We start from the raw sequence: 25,229 nt of genomic DNA, 5'->3' as shown, positions 1-25,229 counted from the left end.
AAATGTGTCTGTCGATATCATGTGGCCATATGACCTCTGATGTCATTGACATCTTGGTTGCGAGATTTGTATAGTCATGTGACTCGTGATGCAAATGGTCAGATCCAATTCAAATTTCAGCAACGACGTACTTTCGTCTCGTCCGTCAGCGGATTAAAGACATGACGAATGCTCACGAATTTTGAGAAAATAAATCATATTTATGTCGCTTTCATGCAGGTATATCTCGATGAAAGGTCGTTCAAGTTTGCTGGACCGGCTAGTAAGCGGCTACCCCACCAAATGGTGTCGGCGAATACCAACTGCTCGATAGGGAATGGACTCTGACCCTACACAACAACATAAATATCCAACTATCAAAAATGGGGTAACAAGGGTCAGAGGAAACTCGGACTATAGCCCTGACTGAAATTCCACAAGCCCGGACTGTTCCCACCTGTCAACCCTCAAGCCGGGAGAAAAACCTTCCGATTTGGGGGGTATTTCCACACCTACCTCCCGATCTCGTAATATCGGACGATTTTTCACAGAGAACTACCGATTATTACATTATGTCTGTCAATTTTCATTTCTCAGGAGAAGAAAAAAAAAACATGCATGCATGCAATCCACAGATGCCATATTATGTTTTATAACTTGTTAATACTGTAGTGACGAAATAATTAATATCACACGACAGTTTTTAAAACAATTCTCAGTAAATCGAATGTTAAGATTAAACATTATTCACGTAAATTTCAGCTCTTTTTAAACCACTATAACAGTAGTGTAGTAAACAAAAAAATTAAAGAAAATAAATTTGTCGCCAATTTGGTTAAATCCCTTGAATAATCACGGTGAATGCTGTGTAATTTTCTTGGCAAACAAAATCCTATCTCCATTTCCGCCAAAGAAACTCGGCCAGCTAACACCTGCTATTCCTCTACCGTATATGATAAGTTTAATTACCATGATTCAATTAAAAGAAGGAATAAAGCAAAATATATGTGCCCCATAATAATTAATTCAAAATAAATATGGTGGACAAATATTGTATTCAGTAATCGGTGTTACATGCCTTAAGAGTTAAACCTAACGAGATAAGGTGGGATATAAAATGTGAGAAAAATAGTTGCCACATGTACGGTAACTTGTAACTGCAGATTTGAACGGTTAAAATGAAGTCCTACGCATCGTATGTTACAACAAATGGGGCATCGTTTATTTCCAATCAATTGGTTACGCTCACATACACACTCTGTCGAACATGGTTTCTTTGAAGTATGTCCGAAGGGCAGTCCTTTTCACACGCTAAATGCAATGACGTGGATTAACTGTTAATTAGACACACTGGCTTTATTTTCTGTGTACATGTCAACACTTTAGTTATCTGCACTTTAGCTCCAGCTGACCAGAATGTGAAAGAAGGGGCTTGTTCTGGAGGATAATAATGCGTATCTCATAGGGAGAAATGGTGCATCCCATCTGCGCTGTCTCACTGGGGCAAGGGGGTGGCGTTAATAGTCGCCTCCCCCAATTTATATTGTCCGCCAGTTAATGTGAAACTTTGATTTTATACACGACATCTTTTCTTTAAATCGCTGCTATTTAAACTGTCCAAGGGATAGTTTTATATCGGTTCCAATCATTAAAGATTCCGTTTATACATAATACATTAAGAGGCATAGACTGAAAGGTTTTTGTTTCAAAAATATTAAGTTTATTTAAGATTACTGAAAATTGTGTATTCGCGAAAAACAACAGGTTTATAATCTTATTTTTAGCGAAGCTTCCATTTGATTAAAGTCAGATCTCAATTTCACCTAGGACAGTGGCGATTTGACTTAGATTGTGCCGTGTTAAGGCATGTACATTCAATGGCATGTAAGTCAACATCTCGAAAATATATTTACTCATTTAATCAACTCGATCAACGTTTTTTTCAGGCAAATAATGTTTTATGGATAAAAAGATCTGTGAATTGATTGTTGCATTTTGTGGTCACTTACTCTGCCTTCTGCCTATTTTCGTAACTCAAAGGTTTAACACTTTTCCCATGATTTAAAATACCTAACGGTATGTCTGGAACAGCGCCAACATTTAGTCTAGGCCTAGCTTTAGCGTATTTTAGAGCTGCCGTTTGTCAGGATCCCTCTCGAAACATTCCTTTGAAGAATGTAATGAGCACAGAGTAGGGTTTTGCTTTGAAATCGTCTCGCTTATAATAATGTATCCATACCTTTATCTTTTGGAAAAGAAAACAAATGTTGTCCTCAACCTTTTCTTAATATGCTATTACATCCGTAAGCAAACAAAACGTCATTGTCTTTTACTCTGGTAACTCCCAGTTGGGATACTGGAATCGCTACTATGACATCACATCAAGAAAGTAACACAAATAGACGCGGGAATTTTGCATACGAGGTCACGGAAATTCAGCTCTTAGAAGATATGCCAATATCTAAATATTGATATTACGGTCACAGATGATGCTTCAGAATAAGGTTTTCTTTCATTAGTGCTTTTATTTGTATTATTATTATATATTTCCATTGCTCTATTGTCTCATTTAAGCATGCAAACATGTGCTCATGAAAAATCAAAGCGGGAAGAAACAAGATCAGATGAAAGGGCGAAAATAAACACTCAACTGAATGCACCAAAATTTCTTTATTTCTACTTAGAAATTTCAAGTTGCATGCATCAAACTATAATTACAAATTGATACTGTTATAAGAAAGACTTTATTGCTCCTTCATTTTCTACTTGGAATGAAATGTTTTTTATTAACCTCTTTGATCATATAATTGTGTCATTCTGAATAAATGTATTTCATAACGCATGCAATACAGGTACAATGATAAGCACTTTCCTCTCTGCTTTGTACACAGGTACAGTGGATACGTGCTTCTAACCGAGATTTAATTTCCTGTCACATAAAGAATAGGTTCTGGTGCACACTGATCTTTATTGTATCATCTAATTCCATGGGCGAGCACTGGGGGGCGCTGACACCGTTAATGGCAATGCAGATTCCGATTATAACTCTCTAACTAAATTATACAGGGGATACTTATTTCCAATGAGTGTCAAACAGGTCTATTTCTTCGAGAGGTAGACAATCGTTATTCACTCAGCAACAAGCATTTTTTTTCTTTTCATTTTATGCACAAACGTATTTGCCAGCAATATGTACAATAGCTTGAAGTGGCGGATTTCATACGGTGTCCAACTTGATATTGTTAGCTGTGTAACAAATATGTTCTGCTATCTTTTGTGTCTATCACCACTAACATTATTCTTGTTTCTAATTCAAGGTAAAACAAAGCATACAAACAAAACAGATTAAGAAAAATAAAAGAAGGATATTTGTTTGAAACAAGCGAATAACGGATATATTTCATCGAGGGGATGAAAATATTAATGTTTTCCACCCACGAGATGAAATGTATCCGTTATTCACTCGTTTCAAGCAAATATTCTTTTTATTTTATGCTCACATACGTTGGTTACCTACAGTCTGTGACACACTGAATTAGCAGATTTCTTACGGTAATGTCAGCTGTTTACCGTACTTGTTCTGCTGTGCTATGTGTACCTGCGCACAAAATTAGTTCCACATCAGATTGATAAAAATTAACTGATATTTCCAGAATAACAAACTACAAGTTTCAAGGATAACATACAGGGATTATTAATAAGAAAACAACCAGAAGTAATTCATCAATTTGGGTTTTTTGTATTAGCACGCAAGAAAATACTAAAAAAGTTAAACCAAAGTGAAAGTGACGAGACGCCATTTCTTGACATTCTAATCGGTGATAACGGTGAGTGAATGAAGCTGAATTTGGATAAAATAACAATAATACAGGATCATGTGAGAAAATTTAAAACATATATACAGAATCTAGTGGACATTTCAAGTGTATTTTATTCACTGTCGGTGTCACTGGAAATAATACGTTTCCAGAAATTCAAATGGAAGGTAAGTATGTTCTGACCCAAAAAGAGTATTTCCTGTAATGAAAAAATATTGTTATTTTTTCACTACATTGAAATATCAGTATTATTTTAATTAGAAAATCAAGTAATTCACTGCTTAGCATAAAAAATAAGCATATTTTGGGATTTCAACCTGTGGGACTGGTGACTATATTGGAAACCTGGTGGCCGAGTGGTCTTAGGCGCTCACTTTTTTCCGGTTATTGCAATCTCACCGCTGTCCGCTTGGGTTTCAATTCTCGGGCTCGGCCAATGTGGAAATGTGGGAAAGCATAGCAGTAGCTTCAGTGGGTCCGCTTTTCTTACCGGGGTTTTCTAGGGTTCTTCCTCAACCGATTATATTGACCGCCATGTATAGCCCAACACACGATGGGTAAATGGCTTTCAAAAAGCCAAACAACAATATCAATATTGCCATGCTTATTACATAGCAAACACGTGTCACAGAGCTGTGCGTCAATGGCCGGGTGGTTATATGCACTGAGTCATTGACTCGTTGAATCATGAACTGCGTTTGGCTATTGACCAATATCACAAGGTCGATCAGTGTCCGGTCAAACACTCTACCTCCCAGGTTATGCGTGCTCGGATGAGATCCAGTGGGAGCTGCAAGACATCTATAAATAGCATTGCGAACCAAATATCTTGATCAAAATGTTAGAAATGTTCATAGCACCATTAATAAGTGCTTTTCCTCTCTTTTCTGTAAATGGGTTGTTTTCAAAGACGCCACGATTGAGTACGCAATTACCCACAATGCAACGCGCGCGCACTTAGAGCCACCATCTTCAGTCCCTAATAAACCTTTGTCAACATTAGTCATCATGTATATTCAAGATAATAGTTAGATTTAACTGTCGATAAGGACATTTGCCATATAGCACGAAAATAAAAATGAAGCTGGAAGTTCCCTTGCTTATATCGAAAGACAGAATAGTGAATCTGAACCATGATCGTGCATATTGCTATGAAATAGAAATGCAGTTATTTTTGTTTTGTACAAACAGACAATATTGACATTTTTAAAGTGTTTCGTGTCATATCCTTAAGCTTGTCATCTTGAAAGGGTATTTCCGGACAATGATTTTCGGGATATAATATCAGTTACGAATTAAAATTTTATAGCATGTGTTTTATGCCATAACTTTTATGTACAAATACTTTTCACGTCAACATGTTTGCGCCAAAGACAGTTGACAAATCAATTTAATTAGCATGGTCAGATATTGTATTTGTGGTGGAGATGATGGACGTATGATGATTCTGAACGAAAGCGATAACCATTCAAAGAAGTTTCATCTTCAGTGTGTTTAAATGAAACACTTGCCTAACGGAATATGACTGTATCGAATGTCAAAACGAAGTATTCCTGAAATGCTTTTAGAAATATGAAATTATATATCAACAATTAGTTTTTACCTTGAACGATAACAAAATGATTGATTTCAGCCCACTAAAATTGAAAATCATTAATGTTTATACTTGTTTGTGTATCCATTTGTGTATGCTTTTATTTCTTGATTGATCTATTTGTAGATGAAATATTAACAAGGATGGTTGAAATTTAAGTGTTTATTTGAAGAAAACAAGTAGAAAAGTCACGTATTCGGTCTCGTGCGGTTGACAGGCACAAGATAATGAGATCTATTATTATATTCTTACGCATAAAATGAGACGTGCCTTGGTAATTATGAAGGAAGAACAATGTTATTAGGTGCCAGGGCTAGGGACTCAAAGTGGCAGATATGGAAATACACACGTTGTGTGACATCACGTGAAAACACCGGATAATACAACTATTTTCTACTTTACCGATGTAATCTTTATAACAACGTTAATTCAACTCCGGTAAAGACCGCTCCGGTGGCCTAATGGTTAAAGCGTCTTTTTCGGATGCGGGAGGTTACGGGTTCAAACCCCATCCGAGTTATAACATAGACATGACAATGGTACTAGCAAATGCCTCGCTTGGCGCTCAGAATTAAGAGATTATTGTTAGAACTGATCGGCCTGGTGTCATGATAATGTGACTGGGTGGGACATGATGTCTGCGACATGATGACCCAGTGCTAGAAAGATAGTATAAACTGTCACACTGCAGACATCATAAATATATGACTGAAAATTATTAAAGCTACGTTAAAAATCCAAGACACATGCACAAACAAACACAAACACACAAGAACAAACGAACAAGCACACACACACAACTCCTATCACCATTATCATCATGATATTCATAATTTCAAAACACAGGCTCAATTTCCATCAGGAACAGCTAACCGTAATATATTGGTAGCCGATATGAACTCGTCTGAACCAATTATTTTGACAGATAATTAAAATAAAACGAGCCCACTCTATCCAGCGCCACACTCTTTACATTTCATGAATATTGCTCAATATGGTGTATGGTGTACATACTTTGGGTCAGCATGTGGGACATGTTTCCACAAGCTGGACTACAATATACAAAATATACGGTAACTTTAAACAAAAGTATTTATGATACTATTGTTTTGATTGTGCTCAAAATGGTGCATATGTTTTCAATTTTGTTCATTTAATCAGTTTGTAAGTATTTCCGTGTCCTTACGTTTGATCACAGCTTGAGTATAGGACGGCTGATCATATCCCGTTGATCACATAACCGTTTGATCACATAACCTTTGATCACATAACCCTTTGATCACATAACCTTTGATCACATAACCCTTTGATCATATAACCTTTGATCACATAACCGTTTGAGCACATAACCCGTTGATCATATAACCTTTGATCACATAACCGTTTGATCACATAACCTTTGATCACATAACCCTTTGATCACATAACCTTTTGATCACATAACTATTTGACCACATAACCTTTCATCACGGGATCATTTGAACATAGAATGTTTCATAATAATCCACTGAGTAAAGAAATAGTCAAATTTAAAACATTTTGAAATTTTAATTGTTAGAGAATCATTTTTTTAAATTTATATATTGTGACTTTTCTCTTAAGAAGTGCAAGAGTGAAACCAATAATAAATTATTTTTTAAAGATTATATAATACATTTAAGCGACTCACTAAGAAACAGACAGTTTCAGAAAGTGAATATTTAATTGTATTTGACTGACAAGCCGAAAAGGTAGATCTAAATGGCTTTGTATGTATGATATAATGAGCTATAAACGTGTCCATACGATACGGATGCTCTTGACGAAATTGTAAAAATATTAAGGAAAAGTCAAACAGTGTTCATAGCACGGAAACTTTGGTCAATCAACTGGTAAAACTGAGTGTAAAATATATCTACTTATTCTTTGGCCGCTACAAAAACAGGTAAATGATGCTATCAGTATTTTGAACTACTGACACTTTTTAAAATATCTGTAGTTATCATCAACATATTCGTTAATGGTAATAACATTATACAGATGGCAAGGAAAATATACAGAAATAGAAATGCTATGGAAAATAGACTGGATGTATATACATGTATAGTAATGTCAGTAAGATCCGAGTTTCATTTCAACAATACATGTATTTGGATTCAAGTTCTCTACGTTAAAAGGTTACTCAGAATATAGATAAATATAGAAAGAAGATAATTGCCGATATTTAGAAGGATCAACCTTTTGTCCATCAAAGAACTGTTCCTACCTTAAAGTTCTCTCAACCCAGTCTCCAATGGAATACACACCTATGTCACCTAGCCAATGTTAGTGCCTGTGATCCGCTATTTCTATGAAAATGGTGTGTTAATATAGTATCATCGCATCGATCGATGACCATGTGGAACTATAGCATGGAATCTAAGAGAGCGACGTGATAAAAGCATCAAATCATTCTTGACGCAACAGGTAAACAGTTAGAAACAAAGTGCTGAAATATTTCAATTCCTTCACATGATGCCACTTAGAAATACAAACTCGTGAATTTTTCATTTGCTATTACATTTCCAAACATATCGAAGCTAGTTAATTACATTGTTTTGTTCTTATTTTATCGTAACGTATCCACCTTAAAAGTGTTTAATTTTTAATACAAGAGACTGTTAACATTACAGCTAATTCGTTGAAAATATTCGACTTCAAATTGTAAAAGAGGCCAGACCCACATTCTGGAATCCATTTTAACACAAAAGCTCAAACTCATTTCATAAAATATACTGTCAGGTGTAAGATAAAATTGCACAGTCTGGAACAGTTGGAATATCGTGGACAGCAATTAAATGATTGTTCACAGTGTACTACTCTTCTGGAGGATGTACAGCAAGAAAAAATGGTGTCTTTGAAATCACATAGACAGCAATCATTGTGTCTTCTTCAAGCGGTTATGTCACAAATTATATAATTGCACACTAGCGTCTACTCTTGGCGTTATTGTATTCATTTTTTAAATAATATTGTGCGTAATATTTCATTCATGACATAAACCTCCTTCCCGTGTGGGGCGGAAATGAAGTCCGCCATTTTATAATACCAATTTCGATCTATATTATTTATACTCGTACAGTGGAGTTGTTCATTCATAACCTGTTCCATACAGGTAATTGGACAGTGTACTATATCACTGAATTTGATCAGATATGCTAGTTTATAATCATTCCAAACATTATATGGGTCTGTTTTAAATAAAATGAGTCAATCACTTAATGTAATTTCCGTTTCATGTCGAATACCATGCCATAATTTTAGGTGCTTCTAATCACTGGTGCTTCATGAAGTTCAAATAATATATCCTAAAGTAGATTTAGCGAGTGCCCATGAAATTTAAATAATAACAAATTAATTAATCTTTGAAACTATAAAGGCAAATACATCGAATCATATAATAAGTATACATTTCTTATCGTTCGTCTTACTGTTAAAGACAAAATTCAAACAAAATTCAATGTATATCATTTTAAAGGGGGTCATTGTAATTCAGTGGAATGTAACAAAGAATAAGTCCTGAATAGTCTTAGGTAGATTAATGTACCTCTTCATTCAAACGCCCAGTTACATCTCAAGAAACCAAGTGACAGTCTGATTTCACTGAATTCACTAGTTAGAGCTCCTTGTGTCGTGACAATGTATCGGATATTGCATTACCATCTGAACATGTTTATGCAATTTAACAAAGACCCCAATACCTCGTGACTTTTATCAGGAGATTAACCTTTCTATTTTAAAGTTATTTATTTTCTATATGACTCAAATGAAAGATGTTCTAGTTCCCATATACAGTATTTACGTCACAATGTTAATTTCAGAACAAGTCCGTCTCAGAAATAGTGATGATAGCTAACCAGGCTACATGACACACTAAAGAATACTGGTAAGAATTCCTTGAGGACGTTTCCTAACATATTCACTTTTAGGGGATTTGTCAAAGTCTCTACAGGGTATTGCTATAGAATCGATTACACTGAAATCGAGACACGTTTGTGTACCTGAAAATTGCAGGTGCGTTGCTTTTTCTAAGACCATGTCTGACTTTACCCGTTGTAAGTGGTACTATAGAGTCCACTGTTAAGACAGCTGTACGCCTTTGAGATGATCTAGTGGAAATGTATTAACTATTGCATTTTGCAAATTGTCAAATTGCTCATCTTTCGATTTTTTAAAAAGGTAAAATTGCATATGATCACCCGAATTCCTTCCAGTTCTCATTGTTGTAAACTCAAACAATGACCTCGAAAACCCAAACTGTGGAGGTCCAAAATGTTTTCTTCGTCTTGTCGATTGTTCGACTTTGTTTGCTTCTTTCGATAATTTAGGGTAAATAAAATCGTGCGCATTTGTGTGACGTCATATATCACACTTTTTGGTGAAGTTAGTGACTCCAAGGCGTGTGTTAAATATGAGTCTTATTTTGAACCAAAAAAAACCAACAAACTATCAACAGGTTTCAAGGGATGAATTTCACATCACCAATATTGTTAACAGAACCAAATAATTCACATATTTGTGGATTCTTACAGCATTCACTATTTTACTCAGAAAAGGTAAGCTCGGCAAAGTAGAACATCATTCCTTTCAAAAGGAGCTGTATTTTCTGTCTCAAAAGATACACTTTACGAATTGTTACCTTTGCTATTCTTGTATTTAAAAACTCGGTAAAATAAATATAGAATTAAGCTATATAAATTACTGTAAGAGGTATTGGAGTTTAACACCATCCTGTGTAAAACAATTTTCTTGCACATAAACATGAAACAAAGTAAAACCAAAAGAAAGAATAAATAAATATATTATGTACATGAATGTTGGTAGGTGCTACGATGCAAGCCTAAAGGAGTTTTTGCGCACCAAGACTACCATCCTATCCCCCTCCCCGTTTGTTTGGTACTGTTGACAGCTGAATCATCGCACCGAATTTTCACCTGTTGTTGTTATTGGATTGTTGAGGATGAAGTTCTAATTCAGAGGGACTAACCATCCACAGATATTGATACATATCATAGAAAGCAATGGTAATTTATTCTGAACAACTCACCGGAAGTAAATTTAACGCAGCAACTTTCACTATTATAAAGTTTCAGGAGTCATACCTGTGCTGCCTCAGTGGAAATCTATTACGATCTGATTTTGTGGGTGCAGCTGTATAGTTCGATAATAGATTTGAAGGTTCAAATATAACTAACTCCTCAAAGGTTAGCGACAGAAACTAGCTGATTTACAGAACAGGTCTTGCCCGAAGTGTTACGGCATTATCGATGTTAAAATGGAATTAAACATTTCCAAAACCATGGATCAAAAAGAAGATAAAACACTTCGTTTTGTTTTATTTCACTAACGCCTCGAAAGCCGATAGCCTGCACTATCAGAAAACGAATGTTTTATACGTATGACGCACAGGACATAATATTCTAGACAGTAAAATATAATTTATGTTGCAAATCAAAAGAAGAGCAGGTTATAAATAGAAATATTTCACGTTTTTATTTCGTTTTGCGTTGTCGTGTCTTCTAATCCCAAAGCCCTGAGAATAAACTTGCTAAAGTGTTAGATGGAGAGTATTTATTTTACCTGGAAAGATGTACTAGGAAACGTTTGCTACTAACACGCTGAAAACATGCCCAATGTCGATGCCATGGAAGATAAATCCTATTCAACACCACTGCCACCTAAAACAAATTTAAACACCCGTTCACGATTGTGTTAGCTGCCGCAAAGAAGCCATTTAATATACAAGCATTGGAAGCCAATATATGACATAAATGCGATAGCGAGACACTGGGTCGATCGTTTAGGTCTCACTGGATAGTTTCGTATTTTGACACCCCCCTAATTTTTAAGGTAGAAGGCATTTACCTAATTATTACAAGCCTAGCATTTATAAATTCACACATAAGCTAAATCTATAATTTGGTGTAGATTTACTTTGAGTTAGGCTTGGAAATAGGTTGGTTTGTTGGTGACTGCCTGTCACAGTTAGATTTGCATTGGAGATCGAATGCGTAACTTGGGCTGCAAATGAGCTGTCGACTTGGCTTACCTATTTATGTGTGTCTGCTACAGAGGTAAATATCTAAAAATCTAGATGGTTGAGGGGTGATGAAAAGTATACTAATTTGTTATAGTACTAGTGAACTTTATTCATGCATAAGGCACATACTCATTCTTTTAGCTTCCTTGTTACAGAAAAATATTCAAAATAGCTATTTCTTGTCAAAAATGAATGTAAAATTTAGGGGTTAGTGGCAGTGTTGGTTCAGTATAAAAACCACCAGTTGCATCAGGAATTAACCTGATTACTGCAGTCAAAACCTCACATGTATGCTTTCTACAAAAATCATTAGTTTGTTTTTATTTGTATCTTCAGTGTAACATTATTCTCATTTTTCTGTAGTTGGTCATTGTCGGATGAAAATTCAGCAGATAAACTGTCCAGTGAGACCTTAAGAACCGGTGTCATTTTTTCAGTCTTGTCAAATGTGACTCACTGTGCCATAAATCATTTCCGTATTACCTCCATATCTTGAATCTGACATAGTTAGGTATTCCAAACATACACTTCATATAGATTTGATTGCACTTAATCATAGTAGAAGAAGGAACTTAACGGAACAGTTTTAATGTTACCAGGTATTGCTCCTGATCCATTCTCCTAATGAACAACAAAAGCCTTATAAGTTTCATGCAAGGTGGTTTAATTAAAGTATTTCACATACTTATTCAGTTTATCAACATTTTCAGTACAAACTTATTATATTTTCCTAATTTTATGATGATTGCCTTAATTTAATGCTCTTACATCCATATCTACTCATGATGTAATGTTTCAATACATATATTTCATCTTATTTACAGAAATTTAAGTTATAATGACCTATATATAAGAAGTTCAGGGTTTTATTTTCTTGTAGGCCTCAAGGTGTATGGGAGCACACCTGCCGAAGTGATAATGCTAACAGAAGGACAACATCAACAATTTATTGGGAGTCAGACATGCCAATTGTTGTGGTGCTTTCACAGGAACAAATATATCTGCACCAGTTTCATTGAAAGTTTTGGTGAGTTATGTTAAATGGATGTCTCTTTTTACATTGTGTTTTTTCTCCTCCCTTTTCTACTTTGCATGATTTTCTATTTGCTTTAGATTCAATTCTATGAAAGTGACAATCACTAGTAAAACACACTTCGAAATAGCAGCAACTTCAACAACATTATGTGCCGGCCAGTATGAACATGATTTAAAGGTGTCCTTCTTAGTGTTCTTAAAATACATTATCCATGCATATTGTTTTATCAACAGATGGGATAAATCTGGGTATAGAATTTCACTGTTTAAGTTTCCCAACTGATGTGGTTCAGTTTACAAAGATTGGTCCATACATTTGGTGTTACCTGATGAGTTGCCTCCCTTAAGTCTACCTTGGATTTCTCTATTCTAGAATAGATTTGACCTTCTTCATGAAATCAGTGAGAGAGTTCTGGTCAGTTTATATATGCAGTGCATCGTTATTATTCTTTCAAGTACTTAGCATGTACATTCTGCAGCTATTGTACAAGAAATTCAGCTTGACTTCTTTTACATCTTTTATTCACTACTATTTCAGATTGCATGAAGAGTTGTATTATTTGTGTTCTCAGACATCTCTGATATCACCAGGCACTAACAAGACAGGGAGTATTAGCTATGAAAAATGATGAAACTGACTTATTATAAGGAAATTGTATGTTGTAGAGGGATAAATAATGCATGAAGTATGAAGCTGTCTCATCGCTGTTGCTCTGTTTGATAGCTTTTGGTCATCGATAAATTCAATAAATCATAGGAAACAAACAATTTTGAATTTTAAACTTCTTAAGGTTGCGTCAAAGTTTTGAAAATAAGATTTTTCCTTAATCAGACTGCTATTTGAATTCTCAAGGTCTCACTGGATAGTTTCGTATTTTGACACCCCCCTAATTTTTAAGGTAGAAGGCATGAACCTAACTATCACAAGCCTAGCATTTATAAATTCACACATAAGCTAAATCTATAATGTGGTGTAGATTTACTTTGAGTTAGGCTTGGAAATAGGTTGGCTTGTTGGTGACTGCCTGTCACAGTTAGATTTACATTGGAGATCAAATGCGTAACTTGGGCTGCAAATGAGCTGTCGACTCGGCTTACGTATTTATGTGTGTCTGCTACAGAGGTAAGTATCTAAAAATCTAGATGGTTGAGGGGTGATGAAAAGTATACTAATTTGTTATAGTACTAGTGAACTTTATTCATGCACAAGGCACATACTGAAAAATATTCAAAATAGCTATTTCTTGTCAAAAATGAATGTAAAATTTAGGGGTTAGTGGCAGTGTTGGTTCAGTATAAAAACCACCAGTTGCATCAGGAATTAACCTGATTACTGCAGTCAAAATCTCACATGTATGCTTTCTACAAAAAATCATTAGTTTGTTTTTATTTGTATCTTCAGTGCAAAATTATTCTCATTTTTCTGTAATTGGTCATTGTCGGATGAAAATTCACCAGATAAACTGTCCAGTGAGACCTCAGAGGAATGCAGCCAAATATCGACAAGTATCACTTCCTAAACACGCACATCGGATCAGCATCAATGATTTTGATAGCTCACTCTGCAAATGATAGACGGGTCAGTGAATTATTTACAAAAGGTCACCATCATCGAAACCTCTGTGCCAATGTGATTAACCTAAATTATTTCCTTGGGTAGGGACCAAACCTAGATACGGAACTACTGTTATCTGGACTTATTATGATCCCATTGTCAAATATCAGAGCATGACGCTGCCCTCATAATGCGTTGATTCTAGAAGGCTACCGTACGATTATCTTCTCCGTGATCTGACGCCTGAACACCAGAGACTTCGAATTCGAATAACTGGATGGAATTTATTTAGTGGTGCTCTTTACAACACTTTAGGTGATTTAAGAAGAAATACTAGGACTGGATGCGACCTCGAAGATACATAACGTACAAATGCTGTAAAGCACGAATGCATCTTTCATTTGTTGACAACCAGAAAGTGGATGAGGGTAGGCAGACAAAAGAAACAAACGTGGCCACGAAAGACCAAAACGAAACTCTCGGATGAACAGAGACACCTGTACCTTTCCATGTTATCCCACAGATAACAAGAACATTTTAACAAGACTGTCCATGAGAAATTAGACAGTTTTGAAAGTGAAGAGAATAAGATTGGCTGCGATATTTTAAAACTTTGTCTTGTCGACACAATATATATATATATATATATATATATATATATATATATATATATATATATATATATATATATATATATATATATATATATATATATATATCTTGCTGTGCTTGCTGACATTTAGTGACGATCACTTGGGCAAGAGAATATTGAAATATTCCCTACAAATACGAGACAATCTATCTCAGGACATGGTAAAGGCCGTTCGAGAGTCTGACTTCACAAGGAAGTTATTAACGAAACAATGTTGGCCAGAGAGGCTCGAGGACAGAAACGACGAAGGGTAAGCCACTGACTCTGAAGATGCCAAGGCTCAATCCCTAGTCATTCTGTACCCGCATATATTTCAGAATTACTGTGATTTGTGTGGCAAAAGAAGTTACTCGCAAATCAGACGTTTGCAATCCCAAATAATGTTTTCGAGTGTGTGTGTGTGTGTGTAAGAGAGAGAGAGAGAGAGAGAGAGAGAGAGAGAGCAGCTCTAAATTAAACCTAACGAACTACGTAACAAACTCTTTGCCAAAACATAGATAGCTTTGTCGAACATAAACGTGATCCTTTGATTGATAGATGATAGATCCCTTTCAGGGCATGTAGTTAGTATTTCTGTTATCGTCTTCTTTTTCAGTATTTAATTTAGATATTATCTTTTTGCTGAAGAGTTTACATCTGTGTACTATAATATCTTATTGCTTGAGTGCCGCTCTGTGTGTATGTGTGTGTGTGTGTGTGTGTATGTGTGTGTGTGTGTGTGTGTCCTTTATTATTACCTAAGTAAGACCTTGCATAAGGACATCTTCGGTATTTTTTTTTCTGGGTGCATTTGGAGAACAGTTAGGTCAGTATATAATATTTGTGCTCTCTTGATCCATTTTGTATATTTTAAACTTCTTGTGATTAGTGTTTTAACTTTAACATATCAGCACGTTGTAGGGCATATATTCCTCTTATCAGCTCCTCATAGAATGGTGTTTATTAATGACTTAATTTTCACACTGAGACACATTCTTTTTTAAATTCACGTTGGAATTCAGAGACAAAAAGCTTGGTCGGTCAACTTATGGTGAATTATACATTGTTGATATTTCACCAAGGTACCAATGACTTTTTGTTGACTTTATATATTTTTTCTCTCGGTACGTTTGCACCCATAATTCAACTTGTAATTCAGTAACAGGCGAAAGTCCAAATCATGTCATCTTAACGTCAATACTTTGCAGAGACTAAGATCTACCTTCCTACCTACCTTCCTACCCACCTACCTACCTACCTACATTCATTTATACATACATACATACATACATACATACATACATACATACATACATACATACATACATACATACATACATGTTTGTCTTTGCGGTCAAATTCTCGCTCATAAAGACCTCTCTCACCTACACAACAAAGATAATGTATCTACCACGCCAATATCACACTGGTCGCTTTACTCTAACAATTCAAACTGTCTTAAATTATTAGAGGTTATTTTCCTCGTGGGTTACTGTCTGAGTGCATTCACCAGAGGGCAATGTTTATTTCAAGAAATATAAGGTCATACTGCATGGCTAATGTAGCGTAGGATTGCATGATTTAATCTTAATATTAGATGTACTGCTACAGATGAAAAAGTCTTGTAGTGGTGCCTAGTTTGCCATATTGGCATCTACTCTGTTTTCCACGTCCAAAAGCTGTATCGTTAAACTATCTCCCGTCGTCTATTACTAACATCCCCGTGGAAAACTTCCTACAATATTTGCCGGTGAATTTAATGTTGCATAAAGTATCTTTCAATGACTTCAATTGTCTCATTTGTTGGAAATGCATTATCCTCTATTAATTATTGTAGCTAAAGTAATGGCGAAATATTAAACGCTTCCATCAAAGAATAAAACACGAACTATTACACGCTTTCATCAAACAACAAAACAACTTCCTTCGGGCTTTGGTCATTTAAACATATTCTCTCATTATCAATTAGATAAATTGTTTACGTAATACACTTATTGCTTTTTAATTACTTGCCGTAATATATTAAATATGGCTGGAGTTTAACACCGTGATTACTTTGACTTCAGTGAGTGAGTCTGTCCGTACATCCGTCCTTCATTGCATACACAGGTAAACCTCGGCGTTTAAGGTCTATATATGGTCTCAAGTACAGTGTGCTACAAAGTCAAGTCTGGATGCTAAAAATACAGTTGTGATAGAAACACTTAAAGTTGCTTGGTGTGTTGATGCCAAACCGAAGTTGTGATTGAACCACATAAATTTACTTGGTGTGATGATACAAAATACAAATTGTATTCGAAACACAGAATCAATTTACTTGGTATGTAGATGCAACAAAAAAAGTTTGATAATAATTCAAACTTATGTGAAATGACTGAAACTTGCTATCAAAACTGATTATATTTTGTTCAATATCATATCATTCCATTCATCTTACACTGTGTGCACGCTGAATGGACAATCAATTTTGTGGTGGTCATTTGATTGATACCATTTCTGAGATTGACATGTATATATGTTTGAATAACCGGGTAACGGGTGGGGAGGTGGTATGCGTGTTAATGTCTCTCATATTAGGATTAGCAAATATTTAAAAGTTTGCCGTTCATCATTAAATGAAGACATTTTACCGTTTGTTTCATTAATGTATCAATTTATCCATTCGTATAATTTACTTATAACATATTAGTTTATCTGGCTATCTCTTTTTGTATGTATGTATGTATGTATGTATGTATGACTGGCTGACTGACTTTCTTTATTTCCTCTTCAGATGAGATTTCATTCAGTTAATTTTTCGTTAATACAGAAAAGAAAGGAACATAGCTTGCCATTAATGGACCTAGAGTACACACACACACACACACACTATATATATATATATATATATATATATATATATATATATATATATATATATATATATATATATATATATATATATATATATATATATATATATATATATATATATATATATATGTGCATACATATATATGAATACATACCCACACATACATATATATATATATATATATATATATATATATATATATATATATATATATATATATATATGTGCATACATATATATGAATACATACCCACATATACACACATATATACATATATACACACATACACATACATATACACACATATACACAAATATAAACATATGTATACATATATATACACATATATGCATATACATATATATATATATATATATATATATATATATATATATATATATATATATATATATATATATATATATATATATATATATATATATATATATATAAAGAAACGTAAAGAAAACGCAATATCTAAACACATGAGTGAGAGAACTCGTTGCAAACGAGATATATACGCAACATAGCTTAAGAGAGGAAAATAAAGGAATTGGAATTATTTACTTTCGACTGTAACGATTTAAATGGATTATTATGTTCTCTCTCACTTTGAACACATGTAGATACACTATAAGATCGAAATGAAATGGGTCCATGTGTGTGTGTGTGTAGGTAGGTAGGTAGGTAAGATGGTAGGTAGGTAGGTAGGTAGGTATATACGTCTGTGAACATGGAGGTAGGTAGCATGGTAGATCGATGTTATAAAAATAGACGGAAAATGTTGCTTATGGTAATGGTAGATTTTACTTCTCGTTCAAACTTCATAACCTCGGATCAAGTATACACTGTACATTTAGGAACATTTAGCACTAAGTGCCCTTCGTTTAAACGTGGTATTATTGATGACAGCATTTCATTCGAAGGATGTTCAGAACACTCCGACATAAGATATCAATTAGGCCCTGGTGCTACTCAGTACTCATTGGCCAATTTGAAAGCCTTCGGACGAAAATATTTCGGGACACCTTAGAATCTAAATTGATTAAACCAAATTAGCATTAATAGCGTCGATGTATATTTTAGATAAATTCGATACGATTGAACCAATGGAGAAAACAGAATGATCCATCCACGTAAAACTTTGTTTGATGTCGGGTTACTTGGCATTACTTTACATATGTGAATAGAGACTTTCACATTATGTGATACAAACTGTACCAAACGTACCTTATATCAGTGTTGATAACTTCAATAATCTGCATTTACGCACTAAACAATAATTAAATATGGGTGTGGAATGAAATACAAATGACTGAAATTTTCGTCTTGTTTTGTTCCATAAAATGAGTCGGAATGTTGAACGAAACTGCGCATGTATCATGCCATATTTTCTGTAATAATTATTAATTCAAATACATGCCTACCAATTAATCATGATGCCAGGTATTTTCATTTTTTTTTAGGTCATTGTACTCCTATATGAGACAAAATAAATATTGGAAGGGTCGCCATAATTATGGGTATGTGATAATACTGTAATGGATTTGTGTGGATTGGAGATATTGATGTATGAATTTAAAAGTCACCAAGAAAGGCTGACACTTATTGATATCAATTTGGCTGATTGGCACGGATAACAACATGTCGCAATGATTGACAACCAGTAGGGTACTAAGGGTAAATGGCGCCAGGGACGATGAATAAAAGCCCAAGGAGATTTTGCGCCCCAGGACCAGCAGCCTACCCCCGTTAATAAGATATTGTTGGCAGCTGAGTCTTTGCACCAAATTTTCAAATTATATTGTTAATTGACTTCTAGAGAGAACTAACTAATACGGCCAAGATAGGCTTATCCTGGCATATCATTAGTAGTAGTAGTAGTAGTAGCAGTACTTTTTGTATTAGTATAATTATTATTTATTTTAATTAATTAATCAATGAATTAATTAATCAATCGCTGAAGCAAAATAAATTTGTTCTTTCATGCGACCATCGAGTGGCCGGAGAAAATATATGTTTAGTTATTGTTGTTGTTGTTGTAGGGTTTAACGCCATTTTTCAGCACACGATAGGCTATACATGGCGGCCAGTATTAATGGTGGAGGAAGAACCCGGGAAAACCCCCGGAAAGAACCACCTACCCACGAGAAGCTACTGACAAGCTTTCGCACATACCAACATTGGCTGAATCCGAGGCTCGAACCCCCGCAGAGGTGAGATGGCAGTGATCCGTAACGGAGAGCGCTTTAGACCACTCGGCCACTCGGGGCCCCGAATGTTTAATTAAAGGTCTGCTAGTGTACTCACACAACTTTTCTTTATGTGATAAATTTAATCTTCTTCTTTAATTTTAAAACTATCAAATACCTCATCATTAGTGAAAATAATGACAACAAAACATTGATTTTTATCGCACAAGGCTGCACTCTCTTAGCTGATTTCGCGCTCGGCAATTTCCGTAAGACAAAGTGGAAGTGACGTGTGTAGGGAACTGCATTTCAACTCTCCTTGTTAGCTGCATTCAGTAGCTGTTACCGTGCGTTATTCGACCAGTGACAGGCGAGATAGTCTGCAGTGACCATTTTTAGAGACGGCGATTTCCATACCGTCTATAAAATTAAAGACTCGCATGGTATTACGACCATTAGACGACTCCTGCTAAATCCAGTACCAAGCATGTTTTCTGGCCAGATAACTGAGTCCATGAACACCACCAGATCAACAAAAATCCAGGGTTACTGCAGGGCTAACAACTTGTAGACCGAGAGAAGCTTGTATAGAAGCGAGAGCTACCGAAAGTAAAATATTTATACATCTTTTTCTTGCTGTATGTTTGGTTGTCAGCCCCTACCCCTCTCCGCAAATAAACCTATCAAAAGAAAGATCAGTCGGAGGGGGCGATTCTAGTGGGAGTGTGTTTGCAAATCAGAATAGCCCTTCCCTACCACCTAAAATGAATTCTGCTTTACCATGACGAGCGTGTGTGTGTGTGTCAATAATTAAGTAATGTGTTTTTTTATTGCGGAAAAACTTTAATGTGTTGGTAATATGTCAAACTCTATGATCAACCTTTAGTTGTAAATGTAAGCACAAAGGTTTGGTGTATTTGTGTGAACTATTTGTTCATACATGCAAAAGACTTCATGTGTAACCACCATATCTACTGCAAAGAAATGAAAGACATTTTTCATACTCTTATTACAGGGACTAGAAACACCATCATGTAGTACTGATGTTCAATTTCTGACTTATAGGATACTTTTAAGAAAAACAAGCAAAGGAAACATATAGCATTATATTAACTAAGCTCAGTATGATTATGTAAGTGTCTGACTCGGTAGACAAAGAACTTGTGAATTTGTTATTATTTAGAAATAATACACTGTAATTAATATGCATATTCATGGGAAATCCTCATAAAGTTAGATTTTAATACAGCCCGTGTTAGGAATCTAAATGAATCCAAAGTGAACAGAACATACACCAACATGTTTGTAATCTCATAGTATAGAACCTGTTCAAGAAATGAAATTATAGAGGATTGAATATTTTTTCATGAGAATTTCCAAGATAATGGACAAATGATTTTAGCAGGATCTGTTATCAAAATGAAAGGTTTTGGTTTTAAAAAAATCCATACTCCTGTAAAGTGATATTACTGATACATTTCGTCAATAAAGGAGGAAATTTGTGAATTTGAATTTTAAGCATAATTTTTACATGCGTATAAAGCAATCACTTTTCCCAAAATTGACCCTGATAGCGGCACCATAACTACTGTAATAATATTTTGTCTACATGTGCTCATGTAGTCGAACAGGATTTCCTTGCAATTTCCATATTGCTGAATGTAGGCTGCTTCCAGGACATATTCATGCAGTCAAACTGTGTGAAATCTTGGATGATCAATGATACAATCCACCTTGACTTCCTCAGTCCTTTTCAAAATCACTTCTTGACTATTTCTTTACTGCTGCAATTTCCACAGGTGCACCAATATACATGGTAAATACACTCCATCATTCATTATTGTGTTAGAGAGCAAACTTGTGGGTAAAATGAATGAGAAGGTCTTGCATGTTACGGTATGAAATATATGTATATGTGATGCATGGTTAGACTTTGTTCTACATTTTGTACCACTTAATGAACATTTAATCAGCAATGTATTCTTCTAAAGATTTGCTTCCCCATAAATCTGTATACTTCCTCTGCCACTAGTATTATACACCAATACACACAGATAAATTATATGCTTGTTAAACATATGGATACACGAGGCCTATGATTACGTTTTCTTTATAACAAAATTCTTCAATTTACTGTCTGTGGAGGGTAGGAAATAATCACACCCAAAAGTACATTCGAGGCCTGCATTTCGTCATGATTTAGAAGAACAAACTTGAGTCATAAAGTTAATAAAGTATTTATTTCTACACCTCTCACAGTCTGATTCTTCAGTGTTTAACTTTTAATATCTATAGTTGCTAATGAACCACACCCACATGAAAGTCTGCTCTAAAGACATCCAAGTTTCGCCCAAATTCGTGCCCTTATCTTTTCATTATGAAATTCAAATAACATTAACGACAGAATAATAATAATGATTGCCATAATGATAATAGCAATTACCAGAATGAATAGCCCAAGCGCCGCTCAGCCTTATTATGCCCTATGTTCTCGTTAGGGACCTCGTCCACGTTCTCGTCTCGTTCGGGTTTAAATTGGTACTGTCTAACCTCAGCGAGCAGAATCTTCTTAAATTTCATTACGTTCGCCATCTTCTTGGTGTTCACCTTCCTCTCACACGACGAAAATGAGCATGAAACATTTTGCCGTAAATTCGCTGAAATCATCATTAAATTCAACCATATACGCTAAACTTGAGCGACTTCCCGACAGTACGTCACTTTCGGTGTTTTCCGTAAACTGTCGATAAATGCACACATTATCTTCATTTTCTTCTCTGTGGGTTAAAATATGCATTTTTAATGCAATTTCTGAGTTATTTATCGAACAACGAACATTTTGATATATACTGTGTATTACACAATAGTAGACCTTTAAATTTATGATGTCTTGAAAACCTGTTTTCCGAACTGCGAGAGGCGGTCTAGGGCAAGCAAATAATTGGTCTATCTTTATATCCCTTAAAGATATAATTAACAAGTACAAGAATGGTGCAGACACGAATGTGACAAGGACATGACGTACAATTACATATAGAAATTACGAACTCATACATATGTAAATAGGAATACATTCTATACATGAAATTTTGATGGCGTTTTCTACACACAACTGGGTCATTCGTATGTTCTCCAACGCAGCATAATATATGAATCACACATTACAACTACCAAAGTTGAGACTTAGAATAAATATTACATCAAATTTATCAACAGTCATATCACGATTTCATCAATCTAGCGAAGTCATGTTATTTGTTAGGCAACTCAGAAGGATAATTTTGAATTAATCCATTCATTCATCATCGTTTCGTTAGTTAGTCATTTAAAGAAACAAAAATCAGGATCAAACAACAAACAAACAGTCCAATTTTAGCAAAATTCGTGTAAACTTCCTGCTGAAAATATTGCAGCTGATGTACAATTTGTGTAGACGTCAGGGTCATTCAGTCCACAAGAATGGAAATTCCCTCCCTACTAAGTGCTGAACAAATTCATCGACAGATATATTAAGGAGATATGCACAAAGTAGAATAGAACAATTATTGATAATATGCGACAAAATAGATCTCTCATTTTGTGTTTTTGAACACGAGCTAGGTATATGTGCAATAACATCAAGGTACGTAGTATTGCCATGTTGGCAATTTTGAAGCATGATACTGTATGGTGTGACCAAAAACCTGGCTAAACGTTTGAGTCATTTAAACTTTTGGTTTGACCTAGGTATTTGTCACAAATTGTGCTTGTTTAATATAATGAGGTATACTATTCTTTTAATCTTTGAATGAATACATCGTGAAAGCATATGTACTTGATGGAACTATTTTCATATTCATTGTTCGTGTCCCATACGATGCCGTAGGAGAAAAGGTCCATTTTTAAAATAAGCCCGTAATGTGAAATTGTGTGGGTGTGCAAAGATTCTCATTGGATTTCGACAAACAGGTGCCGACAAGTTCAGAAAGTAACTTCTGATTGCAGAGATTTTCCTGTTATGTGGCGAGGCATAAAGCTCCACAATGTGTGCTGTTCTACGTAACACCCGTTGCTGGGCAACATGGATGCGATCAGTCATCTTTGTTTTGATCTAGACTATAAAAATCGTTGTATAATCCTACCAAATCTAGCTCTTCCAACTTATTATTTTGCGAACACTTTGTATTGCTAATGCTTTGCAAGTATTGTGTGCTTATCACTAAACGAATAACTGATGTACAATATATCGTCAGAGATTAATAATCGATACCAGAAGTTTGCATCGGTCTACATGACGAGATCCGATAATTCAGTATAGTTATTGCAAGCCTTGTATGAGATGGGTAGATAACAAATTTGCAACTGCGAACAATCACAGCGTATGTATTACATATGATCCCTTCCCTCTCTAGCCCTCCCGATCGGTTTTAAATCTCGGTCTTCATTACCTGAAGAAATTCATCGCTATTTTGTAATACCACCACCACCCCGCCCAAAATAAGATGTGTCAGCTGACGATTGCATTTGCTTACTCTTTTGCAGCTATTAAGCAATTAATTAATAGACATGTCGATTATGAGGGTTTTTTTTTAAAGCTAACTAGTCAACGAACGTTGTGAAATGGGAAGATAATATATGTTATCTATTTTAATGTTAATTTCAAGCCTCGTTTTCCGTTATCAGGAATGAGATCTTTTTGAAGTTACACCTAGACGTAAGATGTCAGATAATTAGCAACATTGTTAAGTGGAACAAATGAATTTGGTCTAATGTTGGAGTGCAGCTTTCTCTGAGTAACTTTTTCTGCATTAAAACTAATTACAAAAGAAGGTGATTTGTTATATAATTATTACTATATTTAATCAGCAAAAATCACTAATTTACTGAAATAGCAATGGCAACAACATCAATAATAATAATAATAATAATAATAACAGCAATAATAATGTACATCCTACTCCATCATATTGATAAACATAATAACAACGTGCTAATTGAGATTCACGGCGAGGAGGGATTTAATATATGCTGGTGAAGACAAGAAGAGGCAAAAGAAAAGGCACACTTTTATATCATGAAGCACAAAGTCGTACAAACATAACATGATACGATCTTTAATTCATCAAAGTTCTCCATTTAAGGAAAAGATGGATAAATATTACAGTTGTTTGTTGTTATTTTTAAAACTATCCGTCTTTCCCTGAAGCTAAAGCTTTACAAATTTGCAAAGATTATTAACATGGGAAATGTTATAAATGTCAAAGACTGTTTGGAGCTATCATCAGGGAAATCATGTATTTCATTGCTTGACAATCAAACACGCGATCTTCAACGATTGTTGTATGTCCCGTAAACAACATATCAAATAACGTGACATAAAACCTGCCGTTTAAGACTTACAGCTTTGTGACAGTATAATTACCCTGCGTTTACCTGAATGTTGACACTATCCTAGTTTTTTTCCTAAAACATGCAAATAATTTTACCCGTCATTTTACACTTATAAAAGCTATGACTGTTCACAGTGGGTGTA

The 25,229-nt window shown here is 34.9% G+C and overlaps 1 protein-coding gene across 2 annotated transcripts in view; it reads right to left on the bottom strand.

Moving 5' to 3' along the window:
- LOC149799758 (uncharacterized) overlaps positions 1 to 25,229 on the bottom strand; it is a 68,759-nt gene that overhangs the window by 26,606 nt on the left and 16,924 nt on the right. Inside the window, exon 1 of one of the 2 annotated variants that reach the window (XM_089959151.1) lies at positions 7,637 to 7,705. The exons of the other annotated variant lie outside the window; for it this stretch is intronic. The gene's annotated coding sequence lies outside the window, so the exon portion shown is untranslated. Of the gene's footprint in view, positions 1 to 7,636; positions 7,706 to 25,229 lie in introns of those variants that run through there. 2 annotated transcript variants of the gene reach the window in all.

The sequence above is a fragment of the Sinohyriopsis cumingii genome, chromosome 5, assembly GCF_028554795.1.
Source record: "Sinohyriopsis cumingii isolate HCF-2022 chromosome 5, ASM2855479v2, whole genome shotgun sequence".
In the NCBI taxonomy this organism is placed as follows: domain Eukaryota; kingdom Metazoa; phylum Mollusca; class Bivalvia; order Unionida; family Unionidae; genus Sinohyriopsis; species Sinohyriopsis cumingii.
Note: the sequence above shows the minus strand (reverse complement) of the source record. Positions and strands in the feature narration are given on the sequence as shown.